Raw genomic sequence first — 22,662 nt, 5'->3', positions numbered from 1 at the left:
GGAAAAATCAAGAGGGAAAGTGTGAAAACATATGCTACCAAGGACCCCTTGGTTTTTAGCTAAGATTTTTTGCATAGAAATATCAATAGTATTGGTTTTGATACCTATGCTATTTTTTTTCCTTTTTTTTCTTTGACTATTATTATTATTATAATTATTTTTTTCTTTTAGAAGAAAAATAAATTACAATTATTTTAGTGATAAGGAAGAAAAACCTTCCCTTCACACTAACTTCAGATAAGAATTCTCTCAAAAACATTTGACAAATTCTTTTCTTTTTAAGGGCTTATGATATAACTTTAACCTATGCCCATTAACATGGAAGGTAACATTTTCTTCATCAATAGTACCTATTCTAATTGCTCCATTATAAAAAACAGTATCTATTTCATAGGGACCAAGCTAATGTGTCTAAAATTTTCCTTGAAAAATCCTTAAAATTAGAATAAAAAACAAGAGCCTAGTGACCTGTCTTGAATTTCTTGACTTCTATGAATTTGTCATGCCACTTGGTTCTTTGTTGTTGGATTATGTTTTTTCACTGTATGGTATCTGTTGGCATTATGACTCAGATTTGACACAGGTGTTGTCCTTGATGGCAACTCACTTAGATGACAGATCACAGTTCAGCAGGTTAACAGCTCAGAGTTATAGATCAGACTTCACAGAATGAGGAAAGAGAAGTATACGCAGGTTCACCTTGACATAGTAATGTATACATGCAGGTTAACAAACCAAAAGGTGCGTATAACGTACACATGCAGTTTCATAGAAGGAAAGTCGCGTACATGTTGGAAATCCAAGTTTTGGTCCATGGTATTTGGTCCATGGTATTTTGATCCATGGTATTGTTCCTAAGTATCTGGTCCAAAGTATTGATCCCAGGTATTTGGTCCAAGGTATTGGTCTTAAGTGGTTTTGGACCATGGTATTGAGAAAGGCCTAACACTATATAAGGAGAAGAAGATCATTAGGCCAAGTGTACTCAAGTATTGAATATCTGATGATGAGCAAGATCTAGTGTATAGGTTATTGGGTTATGGTGCATAGCTGGATTTGAACCAAGGATGAACCTTAGTGCTTGATGAAGGATAAGATCTAATGATGGGTCAAGACCTTAAGGCTTGAAGTGAAGTATCTTTATGTGGTTTGATCATTTATCTGAACAACTGGCACATGTTGTAGTTTGTAAATATGATGATTTGGGTATAACTGAAGTCTGGAATTATTGTAATGTTTTAAATCATCATTTACAGATCTATACGCAGGTTCACTTTAGAAAAGGTGTGTATACACGCTGGTTCTGCATATCAAAACAGCGTATACATCTTAAATTTGATTTTCAGATCTGTACGCAGGTTAGCCTTGAGAAAAGTGCGTATCCACGCAGGTTCAACACAAGGAAGTAGCGTATACCTTGTAAAATATGTTTTAGCTGCTTTTGTTTGCTGTTGCAGTATTCTAGGTTCTGGCTTAGGTTATGGTTACTGTATTCTGGTTATAGCATTCTAAAAGATCAGATTGAAGGGTAGTAAGAAGTGGTTGATTGGTTCAGCTGTGAAAAGGAGATTGGTTGATGTAGATATATTTGATGATTGAATGATGGATCCAGTCTGAAAATTTATGAAACGTGGTCCTTGGAAGAAAAGAGAAGGTTGTAGCCTTCTGTAGGCTGGCACCTAGGTACCAGTAAACATATCAGCTAGTACAAGAGCTAAGGGGGTTGTAGCTCCATTCCAGGAGAAGCTGGAGAATGAGAGAAGGTTGTAGCCTTCTGCAGGTAGAAGCCTGTGTATTGGTATAAGTTTGCACCAGTACAAAAATTGTAAAAAGAATTTTCTTATTATTAAAAAGAAGATAGAGACGATTGCAGCAGGTGGTTTTCACCCACATTGGGTTTCCACCTTATATATTGTGTTCATGTGTGATTGTCTATTCTGTTTTACTGCACCTGGTTATTGTCTATATGGTTCTGATGCACTGATTAAATATCAACATATGATGAATTAACTGAATCTTAAGTTTGCAGTATATACGCTAGTTGCTTTAATCACAGTTTCATATACACGTGTGTTCCACTAACTGAAGTAGCGTATATAAATCTGATTATGGAAGTGAAAAATTATTGACTTACTAATACTGATTCACCCCCCCCCCCTCTCAGTATTATTTCCAACAGTATCTTTTCAGATCTCATACAGCTCATTTAGTTGTGCCAATCTGTATTTTTAAGCTTCAGATAGATCAAGCCCTAACTTTGCTGGTATTCTAAAGGTATCCACTTTGAATTCAATTGGAAGCAAGACTTCCTTCCCATAGACAAGCTCATAATAATTATGTCTGGTAGTGTTTCTCCATGTGGTATGGTATGCCCAAAGTGCCTCTGGAAGCCTTTTTGCCCAGACTCTTCTATGCAAGTGCATAGTCTTGGCCAGTATAGCTTCAAGTACATTGTTGGTATATTCCACTTACCCATTGGCATGTGGGTGATATGGAGTGGATTTCCGATGATCTTGTATTTCCCTGTATTTTTTGCACCAACTTGGATGTGAATTGAGCACCTTTATTTGTCACAATTTCCCTCGGGACACCAAAATGAACGAAAATATCCTCAAAAAAGAAATGTAACTACAACATTTTTAGTAGAAAAAGGAAGTGGCTTAGCTTCTACCCATTTTGTAACATAATCTATATAAACAATAATATACCTCTTTTGTTTAGATGGAGGATTGATTGGACCAAGAAAATCTAGATCCCATTTTTCAAAAGGTTCTAAGTACCCGAGGTTATAGAGGAATTTCATCTTATTGGATGGGTCTTCCCATTATTTAGTAGCTATCACATCTTTTGACATACTCCTTGGCATCTCTAAAGAGAGAAGGCCAGTAATATCCCAAAAGAAGCACTTTTTATGTAGTTTTTTTATCAGCGAAGTGTCCTCCACATGGTTCATCATGACAAGCCTTTAATATATCTATCATTTAATCCTCTCGAACACATCTCCGGTTAATCATATCATGTTCGATTTGGTAAAATTTTCCCTATATCCATGAGTAAGGTGAACTGGTCTTGATAACTTTTTGTCTTTCTTTGATTGACATTATGGAAGAAACTTTCCTATAGCTAAATAGTTAACAATATATGCAAACTAAGGAGTTTTAATAAATATTGCAAAAAATATTCGTCAGGAAAATTATCCTTTACAGGGGTATCAATATTATCATTCTGCATCCTGGAGAGGAAATCAACAACTGTGTTTTACTTTCCTTGCTTATCCATTATGGTAATATTGAATTCTTGTAATAATAACAACCATCTAGTAATATTTCCATTATTAATTGGTTTATCCATGAAATATCTAATAGCAGAATGATCTGTGTTGAGTTGCCTTCTTGTTTAGATTTTTATGATTTTTATCAAATAATTATATGCTTGTGACTAGTGTTTTTAATCATTTTTATCTTATTAAGTTGACAATTAGAGGTGTTTAGAGGCAATAGCTATTAAATGATGAATTATTCTTGTTGACTAATTTGAAGAATTTTTTGTGTAAATGTCAATAATAATATGCCTTCTTAGTGGCAGATGAATAAGTCATGTACTAGCAGTTTTCATACAAGTAGTGCGAGAATGCTTCCTAAAACACATTTGAGTATGGATTCATCTCATGAATAGAAGCAGCAGCTTGAATTCAATGAAAAATATTGAGATCTACATTTTTCACCTTTTGTCGAGTCTCAAGATGAGATTGTGTGCAGAGATTACTGAACAACACCCACGCAATATCATTTATATGGTTAGGAAATTGGGTTTTGCTCCTCTTTCTATTGCTTTACCAGTTGCATGCATATTGGGCCTCCTTGCATCACTCACATCATCGACTATGGTTGACAAAATGGTACATTTGGGTAAATGTTTCAGTTCAATGTGCACTTGTACTCCTCTTTGTGCATGTGTTCAACTTGGTGTTCCATGTGGAGCCTGTTATGGCAGTACTCCTTTCATCATTTGCTAGCTTTGGGATTGCAACGAGTGGAAATTTGTTACTTCTGGAATACTTAATATGGAAAGAGAGGGTTCCCAGATGGGTCACCACACTGTTCATGGTTATCCTCTACTACCTAAGAGTGTATTATGTGAAGGGTTATGGGTTGGGGATTTATCTTCTGAATTTGTTTATTGGCTTCTTGTCCCCACTGGCATATCCGAAGAATGAATACCTTGCATTTCCCACCAAGGGTAATGACGAATTCAAACCCTTCATCAGACATATGCCCAACTTCAAGCTCGCACATGATCCCAAGCTCACGCTCCAGAGATTCATTCAGTACTTGTATGATGGACTCATTCTCTTTGCCCCCTATGTTGACAATCTTGGGGTCTCCTTGGATTTATCTACAATTTGGACTTTGTTGACTTCAACCATGATATAATTCTTGCTGTTGACACTACCACCTCTGATCTCATTCATGATATCACCGCTGATTATGGGATTGATTCGTTTCGATCAAGGAGTGGGTAGAGGATTTAATATGGAGAGACATGGAGGATTCTAAGGAGAGGGATTGGAAGCATATCTGTACACTTTGAAGGAGTGATGTAAGGAGAGACTAAAGGTAACGAGCCTCCCGATGTGCCCTTACAGCTTCTAGATAGTCGACAGGAAAAATCTCCACCTCTACTGGGCAATGCAGATGAGTCACCACCCTGGCCACTCTGATCCATACAACAACATCTCCATCGATCCCGGTGACAGCCACAATACCGATGGGATTCATTTTTCCTCTTATAATGTCCATATTCAAAATGTCCACATCGAAACATGAGATAATTGAGCCTGCCAACAAAATGATGAAGTTAGATTACTTCTAGAAGCCAGATTCACACAAATTCGAACCCAATTTGAAACAAATCTTCTCGATGTCATCTTAACAAATTTTTATTAATTCTAAATTTATAAACCATGTAACAATCAATATAGTTAATTAGGGGCAGCGCTGCTACTATAAAATGGAGAGTTGTGTACTGATAGAAAAATCGCACAGGGTGTGGGATTACATAAGAATGCTAGGCTATGGAAACCTGTACATTCCATTATTTGCAGAGACTGGATTTTAATTGTGCCATGAGAGGAGTCTGAGCCTAGTGGAATGGTCGGTGGAGGGGATCACTAGAGCCCAACATTTAATAGATTCGCATTCTGTAATTTGATTTCAGTAGTAATATGATTCCACATTCAATTTACATTTACAGGCTATTTCGAATTTCTGAGATGGTGTGTTGATTTAATTTTTATAGTGAGATCGAGCTGGTTGTTCAGGCCCATCAGCCAGTTCGTTACCTAGACTACTTAGGATTTATTTATTCTATTACATTTTATTTCCTGCTAGTGTGATTTACTTCACTGCATTTTATTACATGCTTGTGTAATTCATTTGATTGTGTTTCATTTCCTGAATTGTGTGGTGTGCTTTAAACTCTGTTATTCCATTTCATGATTTCCTTTATGTTTTATATTTAATTTCACAGGTTTGATTAGTAAATTTAACGATATCGTTAATTTATTTTTGTTCTAGTAACTAGACTAAAAATAGAGTAGAGATAACAAGTGCTTCTTTTCTCATTTTCACTATTGCCTTGTTCAATTTATTTTATAATGAAACATATTTTGAGTTGTAGGGATTCAAGACAGGGATAATAATGGTATGAGATCAACAAGGTTTTCATTTAATTCATTATTCATATTATTGGGCACTTATGAATTGATTTTGGAATTGTAAGACAATGACATTTATTTAAATACCAAGATTAGTTTGAATACATTTTTAACATAAGTAAAGTGTCCAGCAACTTGAAGATATCCTCACTCAATAATTTAAATTCTGGATTGAATATTGCCATACCCTTATGATTCCTTTCCAGCATCATTCGAAAGAAGCATTTTAAGTACATTTTTTAAAATAGTTTGAAATTGAATTTGTTTCATGCTTTCATATTTGCAGCGTAGTTGTAGTCTTTTAAGAAGCTTTGCATTCTTTATTTGTTGCAGTGTGTTTACTTTGGATTGTATTTTCTTGAATGATTTCCTTTTTGAATTGCTTTTATCTTACAAATCCCCGAGGTCATATTCTAGAATATATTATGCTACGTCTCTAAGTCTTATGAACCCGGATTGACAATTTAAATGTGGGTGTAAATCTAGCATTTATACCTTCCAACAATCTGTATGAAGGAAATTTTCATAACTAGTAATGTAATGTTGAAACTTATTAATGGCAAGAACAATAACTAAAAACTCATTTTCAAAAACTATTTAACTCTGTAGGAGTCAAATTTTTACTTGTATAATAAATAACATAAGAAGTCAAGTATTTTTGTCCCAATACACCTCCTAAAGATCTATTTGAAGCATTAGTTGAGATATGACATGGGAGAGACCAGTTTGGTCCTATTGAGATTGGTGCTTCACTAATTTTATGTTCCAATATTTCAAATGCTTTTTGGCAGTCTGTATTCCAGACAAAATCACAATATTTTGTAAAAAGTTTAAAGAGTGGAGAAGCTATTTTTGTGAATTTTTCTATGAATATTTTGTAATATCATGTAAAACCAAGAAAATTTCTAACATCTCTTTCACAATTAGGAACTGAAATTTTGGATATTACCTCTACCCTATATGCATATACCTTGATTCCAACACCTGAAATATGATGTCCCAAAACAATTCCCTCATTAAACATCATAAAACATTTTTCATTACTCAATGAAAGATTTGTTTCTTTGCATCTAAAGGGAACACTTTCTAATTTATCCATAACTTCTTCAAAAGTATTTCCATAGACACTAAAATCATCCATGTAAACTTATACATAATCATGAATCAAGTCGTAAAAGATACCTAAAATTGCTCTTTTAAATGTAGCAAGTGCATTACATAAACCAAAAGGATGTACCCTGTAAGCATGCGTACCCCATCGACATGTAAAAGTGGTTTTGTCTTTATCTTCTCGTGCCAATTGAATTTTGTTATATCCACTGAACCCATCAAGAAATAAATAACATTTCTTGTCTGCTAAAGTATCTAATACTTGATCAATGAAAGGTAGTGAAAAATGATCGTTTAAAGTAACCTTATTTAGTTCTTTATATTCAATGCACACTCTCCTCTTTCCATTCTTATTGGGAATAATCAATAAAGGTGAAACCCATTAGCTAGCTGATATTGGGTAAATAAAATTCACATTAAGAAAATTTTTTAATTCCTCCTTAACAATTTCTCTTAGATTGGGATTCATCCTTCTCTGAGGTTGTCTTACTGGTTTGTCATTTTCTTGAATATAGATGTGATGCATACATGTATTAGGGTAAATTCCCTTCATATTAGTGTATTCCCATGCATATGTAGATTAATTTTTTTGTAGCATCTTTATTAGTTGTTTCTTTTGAAATTATTCCAAGTTATTATTAATGTTTAATGTTTTACCTAGAAAATTTTCTACTAAAGAATTGTCAAACTTTTCCATAGAATTTAAAGCTACTTTAGACTATCGATATGAAAAATACTCAATGTTACATTGTTCTCAAAAAGTTTGATCTTATTTACAATATGAATAAAATTCATTATTATTCATGAAATTTATCAATTGATATTCCTCATCAATTTTTGAAAGATTAAATACATGTTGAATATCCTCAAAGTATTCTTTATCATCATCAATCCAAACTTCACTTTCTATTTCAGTTATTGTTTTTGCAAGTGGATATAATGTGAATCTTTTCGTATAACTTCCATAAGAAATATACATATCACCAGATTTCCAACTTATAAATGCATCAGTTGTAGCCACGAGGGTTTTACTCAATGAACCTGTTACATAGAACATGCATTCGAGGCGTACTAAACAATACCCATAATTTGACTACATGTTGGAAACTACATCTAAAAATCACTTTATTTAACTCCCTACCAATATGAATCCAATACACCTTCCCAATTTAAGAAACCCCTACTTTCACTAGATATTGTAGGTATTAATTTTTTTTAATAACATTTTTTATACCCCTTTACATTTTTTCATTAACTTTGACCTCTATTTTCTATACACGACATAGAAAAACCCTTTACCCCCTATTATATGTTCAATATATTATGTCATTTTTCCCTTAATATATATCCGCCAATATGAACGCACATAGTATGGTATTGTTCCCCGAGTGAAGCCCTCGTGGTTGTAGCTAGCCAAGGTCTACCAAGGATCAATGGATGCCCCTGTAAATTATCCTTGGGAGTAAAAATCATAAATTCAACATGATATTAACATGAATCTAAAGATACAAATACATCTTCTAATATAGCATCAGGTTTCATAACAGATATATCTGCTAGTTGTAATAAAGTTGGGATATATTGAAGATTAGGAAGCTTCAATTTATCCATACTTTGTTTTCTCATGATATTAATCATTGCTCCTAAATCAATCAAAGTGTTTAGGATTTCAATACCATTGATGTGAATTTTTACAATATGGCCACCTGGATCTAAATATTTTTAAACTATTGGTTTCCCCATCATAATATCTGCAATATTTCCTACCAATTGAATCTTTTTAATATCTTTTCTTTTTCTTCTTGGTTTTTTAATGCATAACTCCTTTATTCTTTTTGCCAATATGGGTATTTCCTTTATATCTTGAAGTAAAGAAATTTTAATGCAAATATTTTTCAATTCATCTAGCATATTATATTTAGGTAAAATTATTTCCCTTTCTATTCACTTATCAATTTGAAGCCTTTGAGGAAAATGAGGAATTTGTAAGGAAACAAAAGTTTGTTCTACTAGATAAATTATAGGATTTGATTTTATTTAGTTGTTACCTAATTGTGTAGGAAAATAATCCTTTGGAGGAGTCTTTTCTTAAACAAGAGATGCCTATTTTTCAATAACTTTATCCTCCTTATATTCTTGGATGAAAACTGGTGGTGATGAAAACTAGTGGGGTAGTATCCCATGCTCTGGGGCATGATTACCCCCCCTAGACACCTTCTCACTTGATTAACATATGTCTCGGCCTAGACCCCAACGATCTACGTATGGTCGATTATCCTCCCATTCTTTGGATACCTTTTCCTAGCTGCCTCTTCGATGAGCCATATACACATTGCATATTGTAGATGCTTGATACCATATTTTCAAACAATATACTCTATGTGATGCCACACTTACCATCCAGTCCCCATGTTTGACTTGGTGGGTGGTATTGATCCTAGACATTCTCTAGTAGTTCATTCATGTATTCATTTCTTTCCTTGATTCTTCACCAAGAACCATCCTTCCAAGAAGCATTAAGGTTATCTATAGACAAGTAATACCACCTACCTGAAAGTCACAAATCCCAACTCTGATGGTTGGTTTGTCTGTTATCATCTCCATAAGATTTAGGGCCTTCTCCTCCTCTCCAAATTATCCATAGCTCACTATGAAAATGAATTGGATTTGGAGGCAAGAATCCCTTTTATAGGAAAAACCCTGTTTTCTTCATTGCTCATTGTGACCAAACCATAGCTTTGTTTGATGAACCATCAACACCATTGGAAAGCTCTCATTGAGTTCTATAATGGGTCTCTCTTTGTTTTTGGTAATTTGAAACTTCACCGGAAGCCATTTTTTTCCATGAGGTCTCACTTTGTCACCTCATAAAATCAAATCTCTTCATTTGAGACACTTGTACTCTTGTACCACTTTACCTTTGCACTGGTTGACTCACGTGTCGATTTTTTTCATAAGTAACCATCATTTACTCATGTTATCATTATCCCCACTGGGCCTCCCCCACGTGGCAACATCATCGAGTCACCCTTGTTAAGAGCATCTAAGATTTTTCACCCTTGTAGTTATGGAGTCTATTCTGAGTCCCCATTTGAGTCCCATTATAGTGTTTCCTTTGTCGTCATGTTGCATTTCTCCCATTTTACTCATATTTGGCCACTAGTCCTTCTGCTTTGTCTTTATCGAACCCATGTTTGAGTCATGAACCATCCCCTCTGAAATCAATTCAGTTGTTGCCAAGTCAACCATTTTTAATTATGCTCTGATAAGGGCAGTCATCATTCCTCCATCCATCTTGTTTCCTTCCATCATTATCCATGGTGTCAATCCATCAGTCACTCTACTATATTCCCTCATGCCTTTGTTGAGGATTCCTCATTTCCTTAACTCTAGCGGGCTCTCTTCTGTCGACCTCAACACATTTATTCCAAAAGAGTAGTCTAGAGGGTGGTGTACCTTGGTTCCAGCTTCCATCTTTGTTCGGTGCCTTGGATTAGGCAAAGGGACTCATTATTTCCCTTTGACTTGGTTGTTTCTCACGTGCTCGACATTAGCTCCTTATCGCACGATTGAGATTCATACACTTGACGGTTCAGTGATCCAGACAATTGTCCTAGTGATTCTCGAGTGTGTGTGAGATGTTTCAAACCTCATGAGGGGGTGGCCCTTCAGGTAGCCCCCCACATGCTTGGATGACCACAGATGTTGATCCAGCCTCCGATGCAGTTCCGCAGATTTGATGGGTTCGGTTTCCACCGCTTGCAACACCCACAACATGCATGTCTCCTCCAAATGATCCATTCAGATCTTTAGAGCCCTTTCCTATTCAGCATGGCTTCCTTGGTTGTGATCCCCCCTCCCATGTCAGCTTGAGGGGAATTATATCTCATGTACTCATATATTATTGTATTTAGTCATGGCCTATGGTTTTCTAGGCGCATTATGTATATGGGATTCATTGTGTTATTTTCTAGCCCATTGATGCCAATGTATCATGTATCATGTATCGTGTACTTTTTAGCTAAATCCCACATTTTTGGGCTCACCATTATTCTTTGTATGCAGTTATCTTGGTGGGTATGGGTATGCCTCCCCTGCCTCATTTGAGATCATGTATGACCACATAAAATGAGACTTCTATCAGTTTTATATGTCTTTCCCCCTCCATTATTTGTTCGTCCTTAACGTGCTTCAGTTCTCTCTCTCTCTCTAACTCCCCTTTTGGTGTTTCGTGGAAGTATAATCTACAAAGTATTTCAGTCATACGATTTTCTCCTAACACTCATACGTGTGGGGGCAATCTTTTATCACCAAAAAATGATCACCTAGCCATTTCTCACTAGGTGGATTGAAATACACCATGTGGATTTAATTACCATAGTAAAATCACTTTCACTGTGGAAAATAATTTAGTACACCACTTTTATTAAATTATTTTCCAATTTAAATAAAAAAACCTCATGAGAATAATTAGATAAATCATTTTTTTTTTTTTTTTATCTAGGAATAATTATTAAATCTTTATTAAATAATTATTCCTTGTCACATTTGACTAAATCCCTTAGGAATATTTAAATAAACCATTATTTATTTAAATTTCCTTATTTCTGTTATTAGAATAATTATTAAATCACTATTTAATAATTATTTTGATTTCACACCTTTCTTGTTTCTTGTGAAATAATTAATAAATCATTTTATTTGTTAATTATTTCTAAATAAAGGTATTTAACCATTTTAAATATCTTTTCCCTCTCCAATAAATATAATAAAGTATTCCAAGTAGTTAGATTTGAATTTGGTTAATAATATTTTATTATTCTCCAATTTCGAGATTAACTCTATACTTTGCTATAAAAAGGAGGGCTTTTCTTTCATTCTTCACCATTATCGTCATTTGTATTGAGCTCCCATTTTGAGTTCTTCAATTTTGTTTCGGGTTTTCACACATTGAGAGAGAGAATCAGTTTCTGAAGCATCAAGGATACCGAAGGACCCATCCCACGAAAGGGGACTTATAGACCAATCTATAGATCTCCTTCACTGGGTGTTATCAATACAAGATTTATTCATTTAAAATAGTCTTTCCAATTGGGTTATTATACTGGATACTTTATATTGTTGCTTTATGTTTTGGATTATATCTTCTTTTACTGCAGGTTTTCTATTTTTGTTTTAGATCTAAGACGACAACAGCCATCAACTTGTTGTTAGGGTCACTTATCACCTAGTGACTAAAGTGAAGTATTTTTGGTACACATTCCAAAATTTTCACACTAACACACATGAAATACACCTTGTGTTTGTGGTTATAACCTAAACTTCATTGTTTTGCTCGTGCAGTTAGGAGACTTGTTCTAGATATTTTTGGTTCGTAGTAGAGGAATTCGACTCATCACCTTATCCTTTCTATTTGATCTAGTCGGGACTCATTATTGAGAAGATTATCTAACTTCTATTCGTCTTGAGCATCTACGTTCATCCTCTTGTGAGTCTTCTTCTTCCTATTTATAACGGGCCATGTTAGAGGGTGAGGCTAGTTTTAGATACCTAGAGTTTTGGAGAGTGAGATTTAGAGATTTTATGTTGCCATTGTGATTTAGATCCAAGGGCTTCATGTTGTTATGATTCCTTCTTCATGATATTGGGGAGACTCTGTTGGAACGAGGAGAGGAGAACTAGTGATTGAGGAATATTGATGTACTTTCACTTATATGGTTAATGAAATCTATGTTCATTCCCCTTATATCAGTATTTATAGTGAATTATATGTGTAATTTCTGGATGTTTTGAGTTGCCGATCTTATGCGGGATATCACTTGTGTCTCCATTCATTTTTTTTTTGTGTAGGATTTTGATTGAAAGCAGATGAAAAGGATCTCTTGATTGGAGCGCAAATATTTTTCATCAGACCCAAAACCCTTCATCGATCTGCGAGGAGGAAAGGTACTTGCTCATCATTTATAGCATTAATAATTATATAGAGTTGCATGCATGACCATCTGGTTTGGGGATTTGTATTCAATTGTATTATCCATTATTTTCATTGTCTGGTGATCTCAATCAAGCATGAGATCGCGAAGAAATAACTCCTTGTGTGTAGAATTTTTAGAAACATCCCGCAAAAGAATATACTATAGTTGACATTTGTTTTGACCGGTCTGGTTCTTAGTCTCTGAGATCTTCAGAGTATGCATGATAGGTGGACATCCATGTGCTTGAAATTTGGCATCCATCCATGTATCGTATTCACCATAAAGCTTGCGAGAACTTACTTAACCTTGGACTTAGCTGCAGAAACACTAATTAGCTACAAAATATGCATCTTTTAGTAGCCATATTAATGTTGCAATCAATTTTCACAAAGAAATTATAGATTACAAGCTGGGAATGAATGATACCTTTTATTATGTATGAACGTGAACTGGATGACTTTATGGCTTGTAGATATAGAAAAAATAAGTATGAAATGTATGAAGGAGATGGAAAATGGGTGTCAAAGTGAGGGAAATTCAGGACCCCAACAATTATGCTTATGGAAAATGAAAAGGATTTATATTCCTGAGAGTTGGGAAGGAAAAGAAGAGTCACAATTTATAGCTTATGCATAGAAATGTATGGGGACTAGCTCAGGTATCATATCTTGGTGGATTTTATTTTTATGTTACTTTTATTGATGATGAAACTAGGAAAACATAAGTTTAATTTAGTATAAGAAAATATGGTGTCTTTGATATTTTTAAGAAATGGAAATATTTGGTTGAGAATGAGACATGAAGTCAATCAAAGTGTCTTAAATCAGATATTGGAGGAAATTATTATAGTAAGGTGTGTTAGTGGGAGAAACCTCCCTTAGGTAAGGGTTGAGAACCTTAACAGATCGAAGGCAAACTATCAACAAGAAGCACTCATTCAAGCAAGAAAACTATGAAAACTACTAAAGTTGGGTTTAGGGAGAATACTCGGAGGTCCTATGTTTGATGTCGATCCTGTAGGGTACAAACCCTCTATGTCCTCCAATGTGTTCAGGTCTGCAAGATAAACCAGAGAAGCATATACATAGAAAATATTTCAAAGAATGTGCATATTAAACATGTTAGATCATCAAGTATAGATATATAAAGCATGATATGTTAGACATGAATTATAAAAACATGAGATCACAACATTTCAGGAACAAGACAGAGCTTCTTTATTGACAACAAAAAATAGAAGTGGAAGAATACAACATGATCCGACCAAGGCACCAATGAAACTTCCTCTAGATCCATCCATCCTAAGCCTCAAAGATCACCTCAATATGTGCAAAATGATGTCAACATATATGAAAGGAAACAAGGGTTTCCTATGACTGGGAGTGTAGGAGGCACAAGGAAAATCTGAGTTGATCTGGGGACAAAAGGACTATAATGTCGATATCCTATCTCCTTCTATGTTTTAGGACTTCCGATGAGGTGTATAAATACCACCAGAAATCAATTGATTCGGTTAGGCCACGAGCTCCTATAGGTGGGCTTTTGGTGAAACCTGTAAACCCTGCCCGAGAAATAGGAAATTATTTATTTTTTCATATTTTAAATTATGTATGTGGGTTTGGTATTATGGTACCCACGTGTACATGCACTTTTATAAGGGTAGAGTCACGTATGGAATTTAAAAAATTGTTTTTTAATAAATGACCAAGTTTGAATGGGAAAGGGCTTCCCAAGGCCATATAAGAGCATCATAACTACATGAGTGTTGAATAATGCTATAACATATGCCCCCTAATATATGAGGTCAGAAGGGGTACATGATGGCCGAAATGTATTAAGTACAAAGAGAGATCATTTGAGAACCTGAGAGGAGATCACTAGATTCCGGCCAGCTGAATACCTGTAGAAGGAATCAGAAAGAAGACTCATGTCTGAGGTGGGCATACCCATGCTCAGAGATAATAAAGCATGTCTACTGCAGAGAAAATTTAAAGGATGGAAGTTTATCTTAAAGTTTAGAAATATTGGCAAATATTACTAGTCCCTAATATGCAAATTGTAAAAATTTTGGTGATATTTTTGTACAAATATTTAGATTTTCAATGATTTTATGTTATTTGATATAATATTTTGGTGATTTTTAATGTGAAATAAGGGTGTACTATAAAATTTTGGCGAATTTTTTTAGAAAGAATGGAAATTGGCGAATCATTTTTCTGGAAAAAACATGGAAAATTAGCCCAACTACAAATATTAGCCCCTAAATGTTTCCCTAGTCTATTGATCAAGTACAAAGAGGATCCATCATGTATACATAAGTGTATAAAGAATATTGGAGAATACGTAGTGGATCGTCTAATAATAGCCACAAAGGAGCACATCAGAGCTATGTCTCAATATCACATATATAAGAATTTATCAATGATGCTCGAAGAATTTCTGATCACTGATACTGCATAACTAATCCTCATAATAGTACCATATCATATAGGTGGAATAGTGGTATTGCATGAAACTCGAGTGTCAACATATAAAATGTTGTTGAAATGAACTGCAACATATAAGGGTGACTGGCTGCACCGAAAGAAAACTGAAAGGATTGACAAGCGAACCAGGATGTTGACACAACCTGAGGTCTTCACTAACCGTAGATTGTACATTTCTACATGATGGGAATAAATGAGTTGAAGTGAACCATGTGAGAAATCGTTTGATTACTGGTCATTGATATATACCGTTAACAAACGTGAGACAAGTCATTGATAATGATGATGAGATTCAAGGTACCCCAGTACAATCTAACAAGTGCGAAAAAATGTGTTGAAGTCGAACACTCGGAGAATTTATCAATCATGATAAATTGATGTATTCTCATTGTCGATAACAAAGGAGTCTGCCACTGATGAATGAAAACCCTAAGGTATTGAAAAAGGACTCTAGATCTTATTCCTAGAGCAATGAGTTGGAGTCGATGGGAAAAGATCTGCTGGAAGGAAGGAATTAATTCATCCCACATCAACCAGTGCGAGTGTAACCCGCAAGCCAATAATTTGGAAGAACTCAGATGAAAAGAGATGAAGTGACCATTTCAAAGTATGTTTTTGGTGTACACAAGATGTGGCTAGTGCACGATAGAAACCCTTGAACCAACCAATAATGAAAGCTAACACGGAGGTGAAGAATCCAACAATATGGTTAAATGGAAAGAAAGGTATTGGACGAATCCCAATGTGTGATAATGTAAGTTGACATCAAACACAAGGGAAACCACTGAGTCAAAGACCCATGATATTGATCAATGTTGAGCACAATTTCACCTATCAGTGATGTAAATAGGGCCAGGATGCGGCTCTAGGTGTACTCTCAGAGTAAGTTGTCAAAGTCAATAAGAGCATAACCACTAGCAAGAAGTCAGTGAAGACCTTCTTAACTAGCACGAGAAAAGGACCAAATAACTAATGTGATACTGAAGATAACTCTGACAAACTGGGTATGGCCGACTGAAAATGAGTCAAGAGACACCACATAATGGCCGACATGCGTTAACATCCCTTTAATAAAATCACGACTCATATGTGACTATATGGAAGCATAAAATAACTTTGTATAAGTTTGCAATGCATGAGGCATTAACAAACTCTCCATATGATTGGAAGATGTTAGTGTCTATGATTCACCAATGATCAAATATACTCTTTCCATGTGGTTGATAGGGTTATTAGGTCAAATTGTTATATTTTCAAATAAAATTTGATTATTGGTTAGTGTCTAAGTATATTACTGCTCCCTCCATATTCAAGGTCATAAATTTCCATTATGGTCATGTCATCATTCCTTGGAATAGGTCATCAAAGAGTGTCTTGGTCATCATTCTAGTCATCATCCCATTATCATGCATACTGTAAATGTTTAAAGGTCCAAATCATGGTTTAGATATTCATTTGGTGTCATCATTAGGTCATATGATCAAATTGTCATATAGGAGTCATGTCATCGCCATAGTCATCATCATGGGAGTTAGTAAGTAGGGATATGATTTCATAAAGAGTATCTAGGGTAAATTCAGCCCACATGGAGATGTAACCTTTCCAAATAAAGTTATAAGTTGCAGTACACTACCTCATCGTGTCATTTCTCAAAAGGACATGTGATGTCACACCATCACCAAAGCAAAAAATCGACTTTCAAGCAATTCAAGGACCATCCAAACATTAGAAAGATTAATTCCATCCTCCAAGAGCACTTCTCCACCATTGTGCTTCATCTCGTCCATTAGAACCAAGAGTTTTTCATTACCAAACCCTTGACATCAAGCACATTGCGCTTCTGGGAAGAATGTTGTGTTTTTGGGCTTGGAGGACAAAGAGAGAAAAAAGAGGGTTCATTCCTCATTCTACAAGTTTCATAGAGTCCTAATCAACTAAGTAAGTCTTTAATCAACACTTTCATGCAATCATTCCTCACAAAAATTGAATTGAAATCCCTCTCCTAGGGTTTCATTGTGCTTTTAGCTTTCATTGTTTTATTTTTATCTCATAGAGAATTTCCCTAGTTTTTCTGCCCCATTACCCTTGTATACACCTATAAAACCTTCCCCAATAATTTCCCACACTTATTTCTTTCATTCCATCATTTTTCCCCAAAAACCCTAGCTCACGCTACGCTTCTGCTACGTTTTTGGGTTATCACTGTGTTTTCCCTCTTTCACCCCCTTTCCCTCACTCAAATTGAGGAATTCCACTTTCATTGTCTTCCTAAAACATTCCCCTACTCCCCATAATTTCTTAAAAAATTATCCTATCCCCCTTCCCCTTCATTCCCTCTCCCCAGTTGTTGCGCTTTTAGCTCTATGTTGTTATCCTACAGAAATGCAACAACTAATTGTTGCACCAACTTCAATATTAGATTATGAACAAATGGGAAAGTATTTTTAAAACCTGGGTGCGGTTTTTATGCCTAACATACCCAACAACAATAAAATCTCTCGGGTTTTGAATATAATTTATTATTTTGGAGATATTCCCAAAATACAAGTTGCTACAAGAGGGTCGTTGTGCTTTTGACTCTGTTTTTGGTCACCATTTTCAAAAGAGATTTCTCACCAAATTAAGACATATTTTGGAAAACAAAATTAGTTTTTTTTTAAGGTCAAACCCAATCACAATAACCTCCTTCATTTTCTACACAGGTTTCATGGATTGGGATATATTAAAACGTTTTTGGAGGCCTATTTCAGAAAATCAAATTCTCCAATTTAATTTCTTGTTTTACTCATTATGTTGTGGCACCAATTCCAAGTAGATTGGAATTAATTTAACAAATTTGAGAGAGATTTATATTCTAAACAACCGTATATACACAAACCTCTCTCATTTTTGTAAAAATTGTTATGGTTAAATATATATCACTCCATCATTTACCCCTATTTGTTCGTTGTGCTTCTGGAGATTTCGCTGTGCTTTTGGACAGTTCAACTTCAAGTCAATTTTTCAGGGGTTTAGAGCAGAATTTTTCAGTTCTTGATGACTCTATTGTGTAGTATACTTCTTAATATTTCCAACCATACCATTTTTAGCAGCTAACTCATCCAGGAAGGCCTCCAAATCACCCTCCAAAGTTCATTGCGCTTCTGCACTAGCATGTTGCGCTTTTGTGGGAAAGCCAATTTTCAAGTTTGGCTTGGTCAAAGTCAACTTTTGTCATTTTAATTTGTCTACTAATGTGATCCAGGTCCAGGTGTGAAGGACCCTTCCAAGACCTTTTACTTTCGTGATGTGTTAAATTGCATTTTAAAATAACATTAATGAATACATATGCATGCGGAAAAGAAGAGGAACATAACAATCATTAGCACATGAAAACATAAGCCATTGATAATGGAGTTCATCTAGGAGGGACAACGTCTTTGGGCCCCAGTGTCAAGATGGTGTAGGCCGCTACATTAAGTGCTGTCAATAAAGGTGATGTATACAAGAGATGATGTCGCGATCATACAAGGAAAAATTCCCTCACACAGGAGTGGCTCTAAGAGATATTCCCCTATCAGAATTCTCAGTCAAAAGACTCCTATTAGTATGACACAAAAACATGCATGGTGAGCATCACGCCGACATGGAACAAAAGGGATGTCAAAACAAAACACATGCATGACGACAACAAGAGTATCCCAAAAACATACAACAAGGGATCTCAAAGCATAACATGATGAGTTATGACAACAAGTACATCACATAGAAGATTCCACATCGAATCAAGCAAGGAATCATGAAAACATATAATAAACAAGATCTTGCATCAACATCAATCAAGGATCTGTGCAAAATAATGCAGAAAGAAGAAGTACATGAACACATCATATACCTCACAACCAAGATCCATCTAAAGAAGTGGATGTCACACTGCTGAAGCTGCTCAGACCATTGATCTCAAGGCATCGATCGTATGAAGATGGTTGCTTACACAAGAATGTGGACATCTGCATTGGCACTTAGAAAAGTGACTAGAAGAAGAAATGAGAGAATAAGAAATCTGAAGACACCATCAGATTTGTGGCATCGAGTAGTGCTGAATCGACTGTCCAAAGTCCAAATTCTAAGAAGTTGAGAATTCTAGGCTCAAGGAATCTTCTAGATTCCCCCGGGATTCCTCAAAGACTATGCTCCATGGATGGACTCAAAATCTGCAACTCAAATGTCGAATCCAATCTCGCCATTGCGATCTCTGTGGAAAAACATGAAAAACAAGTATAAACTTGACTATATTCTGACATATCAAAATTTTACCTCCTTGGGAAAATTTCATGGCTTACGGTTCTGCTCCCTGTTTTCACTGAAATCATGGTTCCAAGTGCATTCTGGAAATGACCAAAAAATGTAGAACTCCGATGAAGAGACAGACACCACCATTGTGCTCATGGCGACGAGAGGTGTAAAATCCATATAAAATTTGTCAAATTCTGACAAAGTGAAAATTTTGCCCTCCTGCAAAATTCATGGTTCCTGCATTAAAATATTAATTAACTGCCTCGAAAATTGGGTCTGCCTTTTGCCTTGAAATCTATGCCTGCAATCTCTCTCCTTTTTCTCAAACTGTGTGCAGAGGTAAAACTCTGAGTTTAAATAAAATTATGAGCGGATTAACCAAGGAGAAGTTATGGCTCAATGGTAAAAATAGAGGTTGTTTGAGGAGAGGTCGGGGGATCAAATCCCGCCCCTCCATATATATATTTTAATAATCCCGAATTGATGTATTAATGGGTCAGGTCCACATTAGGCAGCCTACCCCTTTAACCTTGCACTAACACTTTAATCCCCTTAACGTCTGTCAGCGCAGTAATCGACGATCGGACTTGTTGAATGGCGGTCGTATATATCGATGTTAGTTATAGGGTTTTGCTGATATCTATATCGGCGATCGACGCATACATCAGTGGTTGGTGCTGCGTATTAGTCAGCACGATAACTAGGGTGTCACATATATATTTGCGATCAGTGCTGATCGACACCGATTAAATCGGCAATCGGCGTTGATCGGTGCCAATAAAATCGGTGATTGGTATTATATCTGGAGTTGTTATCACATATATATCGACGCGATATGTGGGGTTTCGCCGATATATATATCGGTGTTTTCGGCAGTGTATTAAGATATATATATATATATATATATATAGTTATATATGCGGAGGGTTCGGCGGGGGTGATGGCCGCCGACCCCAATATATATATATATATATATATATTTTTATTGCGATTTGTGATTTGGTCGGTAGGAGGTTGTGGCTCGTCGGCCTTATAATGATTTTGGTTTATTGTTTTTATATAGTTATATTAATAACTATATATTAAAATGAATAACCATTTTCCATAAAAAATGATTCTTGTCTCTTATGCAGGTTTAGGAGACCAATCAAAGAACGCCAAGTGTCAATGCCCGATGGGCTGCCATGTGGGTCCCCCCCGCTTACTAGGATGCCATGTGGCACACTGTGGGCCCGTCTTTTCCCCTTTCATATCAAACTTTTAAGAGCTCTATCTTTTGCATACGAGCTCAGTTTGACGAACCGTTCGCACCTCTGCGATCACGACAACGAGATACTTAACATGAACTTGTTTCGAGCATAATCTAAACACTTTGATTTTTGAGCCCTCTTTGTCTTGTGTGTCTCTCTGGAGCCACCTGGATCAATCCTCCCCACTGAGGAGCTTTTGGTCCTGCAAAAGCATGAAAAATAATCTGCACTTTCTCTGTACCCTGTCTGCATCACAAGTTTCCTGGAAAGGTCTCGCTTCCACCTCCTTCACCTTTGTTGTTCGGAGCCTTAAGCGACGAGCCGACACCTGCTACTTCTGCAACCTGTAGTACATTGTTTTCACGTTACATGCTTAATGACATGACCAACTAATGACCCAAACGTCCCACACTTGCCACGAGTTTATAACACATACTCGGTGGTCAAATTTACAACAAGATGGATGTAATACTCTAGCTATGACAACAAGGCCAACTTATCATTGTTGCTTCAAAAAGTGATGGAAAAAACATCATCACTGCAACATATGATTTACATACATAAGGCCAAACACTATTGTTTTAATAAGTGATGGAAACATAACATCACTTTCAGAGTGTAAAATACGACTCAAAACATGACCAAACATCATTACTGCTGACCAAGTGATGGAAAACACATCATCACTTTTACACTTTAAAATGCAACAAATGATTTACAAAAGAATGACCATGAAATGACAACATGTCTCAAAGCCATTTTTCACTTATCAATGTGAATGGGTCACCTCCTTGTGGCGGTTTTGCTTGTCGAACAATAGCTCTTCCTAGTTCACGCATTGACGCTTTGTCTTTAAGGCGCTGCTCTGGATGGAGCCTCCAACAAGTGGCTCTTTGATGGCCATTTTTGTCACAATGACTGCAGTAGGTTTTCTTCCTCCATATCTGCTTAACCTATTTCTTTTCATGCTGTTGAGAGGGTCTTTCACGCCTCCTGAGTGTTGTCATTCTTTTCCATCACTTAGAAAAGGTATGGTTGGGTAAACCACAAAAGGTGCATGTCTTTCGATGCCTTGATATTCGTTCCTTATTAACAACATGATCATAATGAAAATGAACATTCGAAGATCGAAAATGGTTATACCTTCCTTTGCTGTCTCTTATGTTAGTATGGCGATGAGAGCTTGCCTCAGCTCTTTCCCTGCAATGGAAACTACCATGGGATGATGGGGATGTTTTCCCATCATTCTCTTTCCTCGATGATGTCTCGGACGAATCTAACACCTTCGAGCACTCTCCTTTAGTGTATCTCGAGCCTGCAAATCGATGTTCATGCACAACCTCCAAATGTGGAGTTATGCCTTGGTTATTAACACCAAGTTCTTTCTCCTTATGCCTCATCCTTGTAGGGAGCCTCATGTTTGTCCTTGTAATTGGGATCTCCAAATCTCCAATAGACATCATACTATGAGAAGATGAAATCGAAAGGAAATCAACATATTTTACCTCCTCTTTAGATTTGGAAAGATCTGATGAGGGCTGCTCATCATCCATTTTTGGTGGTTCGCTAACTGTCGTGGTGCATTCCCCAACTTCTTTCCTGACATCCCAAGTCCTGCCTGATGGGGAAATTCCTCTACTTTGATGGGATTGACAATGCCCTGGCCATTAATGACCAAGCATTTTCCTTCATACCCCATTCTCTTCAACAGTTTGGAGCCAATTCCTGTGGTGTGATTTTCAAAAATAGTGAAATCATCATCAGGAAATATACATGAACATTGAGAACTACTTTTTACCTCACATGGGTTACGCTGCAACTTTTCCAAGGCCTTGTCCTTAGCTTGCAGC

The sequence above is a fragment of the Pinus tabuliformis genome, chromosome 5_1 (assembly GCF_031772625.1).
Source record: "Pinus tabuliformis cultivar Carrire ecotype Pingquan chromosome 5_1, CPIR1, whole genome shotgun sequence".
Classification (NCBI taxonomy): Eukaryota; Viridiplantae; Streptophyta; class Pinopsida; order Pinales; family Pinaceae; genus Pinus; species Pinus tabuliformis.
The sequence above is the reverse complement of the archived record's forward strand: the minus strand, read 5'-3'. Positions refer to the sequence as shown.